The sequence below is a fragment of the Salvelinus sp. IW2-2015 genome, linkage group LG35 (assembly GCF_002910315.2).
Source record: "Salvelinus sp. IW2-2015 linkage group LG35, ASM291031v2, whole genome shotgun sequence".
NCBI lineage: Eukaryota > Metazoa > Chordata > Actinopteri > Salmoniformes > Salmonidae > Salvelinus > Salvelinus sp. IW2-2015.
Window position 1 is genome coordinate 9,998,753 of NC_036874.1, and position 8,615 is coordinate 10,007,367.

Consider the following 8,615-nt stretch of genomic DNA (forward strand, 5'->3'; position numbering starts at 1 on the left):
CCGCTATGGCGGCCCATCTCGCGGCCGCACAGATGTTTTCAATTAATCCTGAATTCCCATTCTGTCTCGCCCAACCCCAGAGCCCACTTCCAGTATACACGTTTATTCCATATCTGAAACGCAGTCTCTCTCTCTCTCTCTCTCTCTTCTCTCTCTCTCCTCTCTCTCTCTCCTCTCTCTCTCTCTCTCTCTCTCTCTCTCTCTCTCCTCTCTCTCTCTCTCTCTCTCTCTCGCCTCCTCTCTCTCTCTCTATCTCTCTCTCACTGGTGGCTGGCGAATGCTTGGTTTTAACCTTGACTCGCAGGTGGTCAGTGGTCGCGATCGGCTGCAATTATTTTGTCACCATGAATAGCGGTTTAAAGCAGCCCGAATGCAGCCCGGAAGAGCACCACTTGCACCATTATGCAAGTGCCCCAGCCTAGGTAATACTCATTAAATCTTGCTGTCCTTCCATGCATGCTTTCATTTGTTATATGGCTATCTGCATCAACAGGCAAAAGACTCCCCGGATTTTCAAAGCCTTAAAACTGCTATCCTGGGAAAGAGCCAGGCGAAGAGAGTAGAGACGCACATGACAAATACTACTAGTTTACTATAGAATACTACAGTACTTACTATTAAGAATTCTTATAGTAAACTGGGTAAGTATACTGTAGAAACTATACTAAACACCTGCTAGATATCCCTTCAATCCTGTGGTAGCTACTTACTATAAGAATGTTGTAGTACACAGTTAGAAACCTACAGTAATCGTCTGCCAAAACACTACAGTCCGCAAAAACACTAACACTTTAACATTAGGGAAGACTAAAGTATTTAATTTGGCAATATTACCCTGCCCATTCCTCCTCCTACATGCAAGTATACAACATTATTGTCTTCCCTACAGCGTTATAGAAAGAGCAGAAGCTCTGACTAATCCGCTCAGAACCCCAGTCCCACCTCACCTACAGGTTATAGAAAGAGCCGAAAAGCTCTGAACTATCCGATCAGACCCCAGTCCCACCTACCTACAGGTTTATAAGAAAGAGCAGCAAGCCTCTGAACTATCCGATTCAGACCCCAGTCCCCTCTACCTACAGGTTATAGGAAAGAGAGAGAGCTCTGAAACTATCGATTCAGACCCAGTACCCATCAACCTACAGTTTAGAAAGAAGCAGAAGCTCTGAACTAAATCCGATCATAGCCCCAGTCCACCTACTACAGGTTATACGAAAGAACAGAAAGGCTCTGAACTATCACGATCAGACCCCAGCCACTACCTACAGGTTATAGAAAGAGCAGCCAAGCTCCTGAAACTTCCGATCAGACCCAGTCCCAATCCTACCTACAGGTTATAAGAAAGAGCAGAAGCTCTGAACTATCCGTTCAGACCCCAGTTCCCATCTACCTACTAGCGTTATATGAAAGACAGAAGCTCTGAACTATCGATCAAGACCCCGAGTTCCCACTACCTACAAGGTTATAGAAAGAAGAAGCTTCTGAACCTATCCCATTCAGACCCGAGTCCCATCTACCTACAGGTTATAAGAAAGACCAGAAAGCTCTGAACTATCCGCATCAACCCCAGTCCCACCTACCTACAGGTTATAGAAAGAACAGAAGCTCTGAACTATCCGATCAGACCCCAGTACCACTCTACCCTAACAGGTTATAGATAAGAGCAGAAGCTCTGACTATCCTATCAGACCCAGTCCCACCTACTACAGGTTTATAGAAGAGCAGAAGCTCTGAACTAGTCGATCAGCACCCAGGTCCCAGCTACCTAAACAGGTCTATAGAAAGAGGCAGAAGCTCTGCAACTATCGTTCAAGACCCCAGTCCCACCTACCATACAGGTTATAGAAAGCAGCCAGAAAGCTACTGAACTATCCGATCATGACCCCAGTCCCACCTACCGACAGGTTATAGAAAGAGCAGAAGCTCTCGAACTATCGATCAGACCCCAGTCCAGCTACCTACAGGTTATAGAAAGAGCAGAAGCTCTGAACTATCCGATACACCCAGTCCCAGCTACCTAACAGGTTATGAAGAGCAGAAGCTCTGAAACTATCAGATCAGACCCAGTCCCATCTACCTACAGTTATAGAAAGACAGAAGCTCTGAACTATCCGATCAGACCCCAGTCCCAGCTACCTACAGGTTATAAGAAAGAGCAGAAGCTCTGAACTATCCGATCAGACCCCAGTCCCACCTACCTACAGGTTATAGAAAGAGCAGAAGCTCTGAACTATCCGCATCAGACCCCATCCCACCTACCTACAGGTTATAGAAAGAACAGAAGCTCTGAACTATCCATTCAGACCCCAGTCCCATCCTACCTACAGGTTATAGAAAGAGCAGAAGCTCTGAAACTATCCCTTCAGACCCCAGTCCCATCTACCTACAGGTTATAGAAAGAACAGAAGCTCTGAACTATCCGATCAGACCCCAGTCCCATCTACCTACAGGTTATAGAAAGAACGAAGCTCTAAACTATCCGTTCAGACCCAGTTCCCATCTACACTACAGGTTATAGAAAGAGCAGAAGCTCTGAACTATCCGTTCAGACCCCAGTCCCACCTCCTACAGGTTATAGAAAGAGGCAGAGCTCTGAACTATCCGATACAGACCCAGTCCCACCTACCTACAGTTATAGAAAAGAGCAGAAGCTCTGAACTATCCGATCAGACCCAGTCCCACCTACCTACAGTTATAGAAAAGAGCAGAAGCCTCTGAACTATCCGATCAGACCCAGTCCCACCTACCTACAGGTTATAGAAGAGCAGAAGCTCTGAACTATCCGATCAGACCCCAGTCCACCCTACCTACAGGTTATAGAAAGAGCAGAAGCTCTAACTATCCGATCAGACCCAGTCCCATTCTACCTACAGGTTATAGAAAGAACAGAAGCTCTGAACTATCCAATCAGACCCCAGTCCCACCTACCTACAGGTATATAGAAGAGGCAGCAAGCTCTGAACTATCCGTTCAGACCCCAGTCCCATCTACCTACAGGTTATAGAAAGAGCAGAAGCTCTGAACTATCCGATCAGACCCCAGTCCCATCTACCTACAGTTATAGAAAGAGCAGAACTCTGAACTATCCGATCAGACCCCAGTCCCACCTACCTACAGGTTATAGAAAGAGCAGAAGCTCTGAACTATCCGTTCAGACCCCAGTCCCACTCTACCTACAGGTTATAGAAAGAGCAGAAGCTCTGAACTATCCGTTCAGACCCAGTCCCACATACCTACAGGTTATAGAAAGAGCAGAAGCTCTGAACTATCCGATCAGACCCCGTGCTCCCACCTACCTACAGTTATAGAAAGCAGAAGCTCTGAACTATCGATCAGACCCCAGTCCACCTACCTACAGGTTATAGAAAGAGCAGAAGCTCTGAACTCACCGATCAAGACCCCAGTCCCACCTACCTACAGGTTATAGAAAGAGCAGAAGCTCTGAACTATCCGTTCAGAACCCAGTCCCATCTACCTACAGGTTATAGAAAGACAGAAGCTCTGAACTATCCGATCAGACCCCAGTCCCACTCTAACCTACAGGTTATAGAAAGAGCAGAAGCTCTGAACTATCCGATCAGACCCCAGTCCCATCTACCTACAGGTTATAGAAAGAGCAGAAGCTCTGAACTATCCGATCAGACCCCAGTCCACCTACCTACAGGTTATAGAAGAGCAGAAGCTCTGAAACATTCGATCAGACCCCAGTCCCACCTACCTACAGGTTATAGAAAGAGCAGAAGCTCTGAACTATCCATCAGACCCCAGTCCCACCTACCTACAGGTTATAGAAAGAGCAGAAGCTCTGAACTATCCGATCAACCCCAGTCCCACCTACCTACAGGTTATAGAAAGACAGAAGCTCTGAACTATCCGTTCAGACCCAGTCCCACCTACCTACAGGTTATAGAAAGAGCAGAAGACTCTAACTATCCGATCAGACCCCAGTCCCACCTACCTACAGGTTATAGAAAGAGCAGAAGCTCTGAACTATCCGTTCAGACCCCAGTCCATCTACCTACAGGTTATAGAAAAGAGCAGAAGCTCTGAACTATCCGATCAGACCCCCAGTCCCACTACCTACAGGTTATAGAAAGAGCAGAAGCTCTGAAAACATCCGATCAGACCCCAGTCCCACCTACCTACAGTTATAGAAAAGAGCAGAAGCTCTGAAACTATCCGTTCAGACCCCCGTCCCATCTACCTACAGGTTATAGAAAGAGCCAGAAGCTCTGAACTATCCGATCAGCAACCCCAGCTCCCATCTACCTACAGGTTATAGACAGAGCAGAAGCTCTGAACTATCCGTTCAGACCCCAGTCCCATTCACTACAGGTTATAGAAAGAGCAGAAGCTCTGAACTATCCGATCAGACCCCAGTCCACCTACCTACAGGTTATAGAAAGAGCAGAAGCTCTGAACTATCCGATCAGACCCCAGTCCCACCTACCTACAGGTTTATAGAAAGAGCAGAAGCTCTGAACTATCCGATCAGACCCCAGTCCCACCTACCTACAGGTTATAGAAAGAGCAGAAGCTCTGAACTATCCGTTCAGACCCCAGTCCCATCTACCTACAGGTTATAGAAAGACAGAAGCTCTGAACTATCCGATCAGACCCCAGTCCCATCTACCTACAGTTATAGAAAGAGCAGAAGCTCTGAACTATCCGATCAGACCCCAGTCCCATCTACCTACAGGTTATAGAAAGAGCAGAAGCTCTGAACTATCCGATCAGACCCCAGTCCCACCTACCTACAGGTTATAGAAAGAGCAGAAGCTCTGAACTATCGATCAGACCCCAGTCCCACCCTACCTACAGGTTATAGAAAGAGCAGAAGCTCTGAACTATCCGATCAGACCCCAGTCCCACCTACCCTACAGGTTATAGAAAGAGCAGAAGCTCTGAACTATCCGATCAGACCCCAGTCCCATCTACCTACAGGTTATAGAAAGAGCAGAAGCTACTGAACTATCCGATCAGACCCCAGTCCCAATCTACCTACAGGTTTAGAAAAACAGAAGCTCTGAACTAATCCGATCAGACCCAGTCCCATCTACCTACAGGTATAGAAAGAGCCAGAAGCTCTGAACTATCCGATCAGACCCAGTCCCACCTACCTACAGGTTATAGAAAGAGCAGAAGCCTCTGAACTATCCGATCAGACCCCGTCCCACCTACCTACAGGTTATAGAAAGAGCAGAAGCTCTGAACTATCCGATCAGACCCAGTCCCACCCTACCTACAGTTATAGAAAGAGCAAAGCTCTGAACTATCCGATCAGACCCCAGTCCCATCTACCTACAGGTTATAGAAAGAGCAAGAAGCTCTGAACTATCCGATCAGACCCCAGCTCCCACCTACCTACAGGTTATAGAAAGAGCAGAAGCTCTGAACTATCAGATCAGACCCCAGTCCCACCTACCTACAGGTTATAGAAAGAGCAGAAGCTCAACTATCCGATCAGACCCAGTCCCACCTACCTACAGGTTATAGAAAGCACAGAACTCTGAACTATCCGATCAGACCCCAGTCCCACCTACCTACAGGTTATAGAAAAGAGCAGAGACTCTGAACTATCGATATCAGACCCAGTCCCACCTACCCTACAGTTATAGAAAGAGCAAAGCTCTGAACTATCCGATCAGACCCCAGTCCCATCTACCTACAGGTTATAGAAAGAGCAGAAGCTCTGAAACTATCCGATCAGACCCCAGTCCCACTACCCTACAGGTTATAGAAAGAGCAGAAGCTCTGAACTATCCTATCAGAACCCCAGTCCCACCTACCTACAGGTTATAGAAAGAGCAGAAGCTCTGAACTATCCGATCAGACCCCAGTCCCATCTACCTACAGGTATAGAAAGAGCAAGAGCTCTGAACTGATCCGATCAGACCCAGTCCCATCTACCTACAGGTTATAGAAAAGAGCAGAAAGCTCTGAACTAATCCGATCAGACCCCAGTCCCACTCTACCTACAGGTATAGAAAGAGCAGAACTCTGAACTATCCGTCAGACCCCAGTCCCACCTACCTACAGGTTATAGAAAGAGCAGAAGCTCTGAACTATCAGATCAGACCCCAGTCCCACCTACCTACAGGTTATAGAAAATTAGCTCTCTTAGTATTTCTCCATTGGTTCCCTGAAGAAGAGAGCCTCCACTATTCTATGTCAAAGATAATAAAACAGAAACACTATAGTAAATACTACAGTAATGTCCGCAAAAACACTACAGTAAATACTACTGTAAAGTACAGTCCACAAAAACACTACAGTACATTTAAAAAAAAAAGTAATTTAGCACACACTCTTATTCAGAGCGACTTACAGGAGTGAATAAGTGCCTTGCTCAAGGGCACATCGACAGATTTTTCACCTGGTCTGCAAAAACACTACAGTGGATGCTATAGTATTTATACCATATTATAAACTGGGTGGGTTGAGCTCTGAATGTTGATTGGCTGAAAGCCATGGTATATCAGACCATATACCACAGGTATGGCAAAAACATACTTTTTACTGGTCTAATTACGTTGGTAACCGGGCCTTATTGCTTAAGTACACTATTGTATTTTTTTCATGTTGGGAGAAAGAAAGCGAGAGCAAGAGTGAAAGCGAGAGCTGAAAGGGGCATTGTGGTTCGATGCAGGTGTCGTGACCTTAAACCAACTCACATATAGATATAGATGTGTGCAGGGGAGGGGGTGGCAGAGTTGCATTAAGACTATGGTTTCACGGAACCGGGAGGAGTTGGGGGGTAGGGGGGGTGACCAGGGATGTTCTCTTGATAAGTGCATGAATTAGACCATTTTCCTGTCCTGCTAAGCATTCAAAATGTAATGAGTACTTTTGGGTGTCAGGGGAAATTATTTTCTTTAAGAATGTAGTGAAGTAAAAGTTATCAAAAATATAAATAGTAAAGTAAAGTACAGATACCCCCCCAAAATATGCAAGTAGTACTGTAAAGTCTTTTTACTTAAGTACTTTACTGTCATGCCCTGATCTGTTTCACCTGTTCCTGTTATTGTCTCCACCCCCTTCAGGTGTCGCTTATTTTCCCCAGTGTATTTATCCCTGTGTTTCCTGTCTTTCTGTGTCAGTTCATCTTATATGTGGCCATGTTTTCCCATTCTCCTGCTTTTTGCATTCTCCTTTTTCTAGTCCTCCCGGTTTTGACCCTTGCCTGTTTCTGGACTTTGTACCCGCCTGCCTGACCATTCTGCCTGCCTTTACCACGAGCCTGTCTGCCACTCTGTACCTCCTGGACTCTGATCTGGTTTTGACATTTTTGCCTGTCCACGACCATTCTCTTGCCTACCCCTTTCGATTAATAAACATTGTAAGACTCCAACCATCTGCCTCCTGTGTCTGCATCTGGGTCTCCCCTTGTGCCTTTATACTTTACGCCACTGCATTTTGATAAACAAATTGAATAAGTGAATAAACCCACCAGAGAAAAATGCCCTTCAGGCATGTCATTCTGGTTCTGTCCTTTATTAGGCCATACTGTTTGGTACTCAAGCCCTAGTCTCAGCGTTAGTCAAACCCCAAAATTCTCTGAAAACAATGTATGCAAGGCATCGTGTGAATATTCATAGATGTTGTCTATACTGACAAACTTGGTGCGATGCAAGATTTTGTAATATACTGTTGGAACTGTGTTGTGGGTACAGAGTCGAACTGTCATGACAACCGTAGAAGAAGTAGAAACAGTACTACGTCAAACTCTTTCAAGAACATGAGTCATTTAAAGACAGAAAATATCATAACCACAGCACTGGAAACTTAACACCATCGGCCATGTTAACTAAACCACACGCTCGGTAGGTAAACTACGTATTACGCTGATGATAGTTGACAGTTACAGATAGTTTATGAAATGAAACATTACATGCAAACAGTACCATAAATTGTGTGTAATCCCTCCATGTGTGTGGACGGCGATTTGGCCCACTTCCCTCCTGCAGTGGCTTCTGGGAGTAAAACTTGGGTTCCCACCATTTCCTCAGCATGTGTTTTACATCATCAGGTCAATAGTGTACAGCAGGGAGATACCATTCATATACCTAGAGGGTAGAACGCTCGCAAAGTAACATTTCTAACCACCTACAAATATGCAGAAACACCTTTTACATGATAGAGATGGTTTGGCCCCTATATGCTCCATATTTTCTATTTGAGTCTCAGCCAAGCCCAACAGCAGTAGGAGGCCATTTAAACAAAACTGGCGCACAACATATTTAAACTATTTTTCTAATCATATTTTAGCAATCTGCTTCAGTTATCAATCAATGAATTTATCATCCAGTAATTTATTTTCTCAGCAGTGAAGAACAAAGCAACCACATCATGGTCCCATCATCTGCACCACGTGTGTGCACTATAGCTCTGTACCCAGTTGGGTGATTTGAAGCACATCACTTTGTTGGGATAAAGTACCCTGATGGACATAGTTAGATAGAGTTTGGGGAAAGTACCCTCATCCACCCACTCCTCACTTTATCACTGAACATCACAGAGCCAACAGAATACAGGCAAGACAGGCTCCGGCATTCAAACCAATTCCATATTCTTTAATGTACTTGTTCTCTCTCCCTATCTCCGTCCCCCTCTTT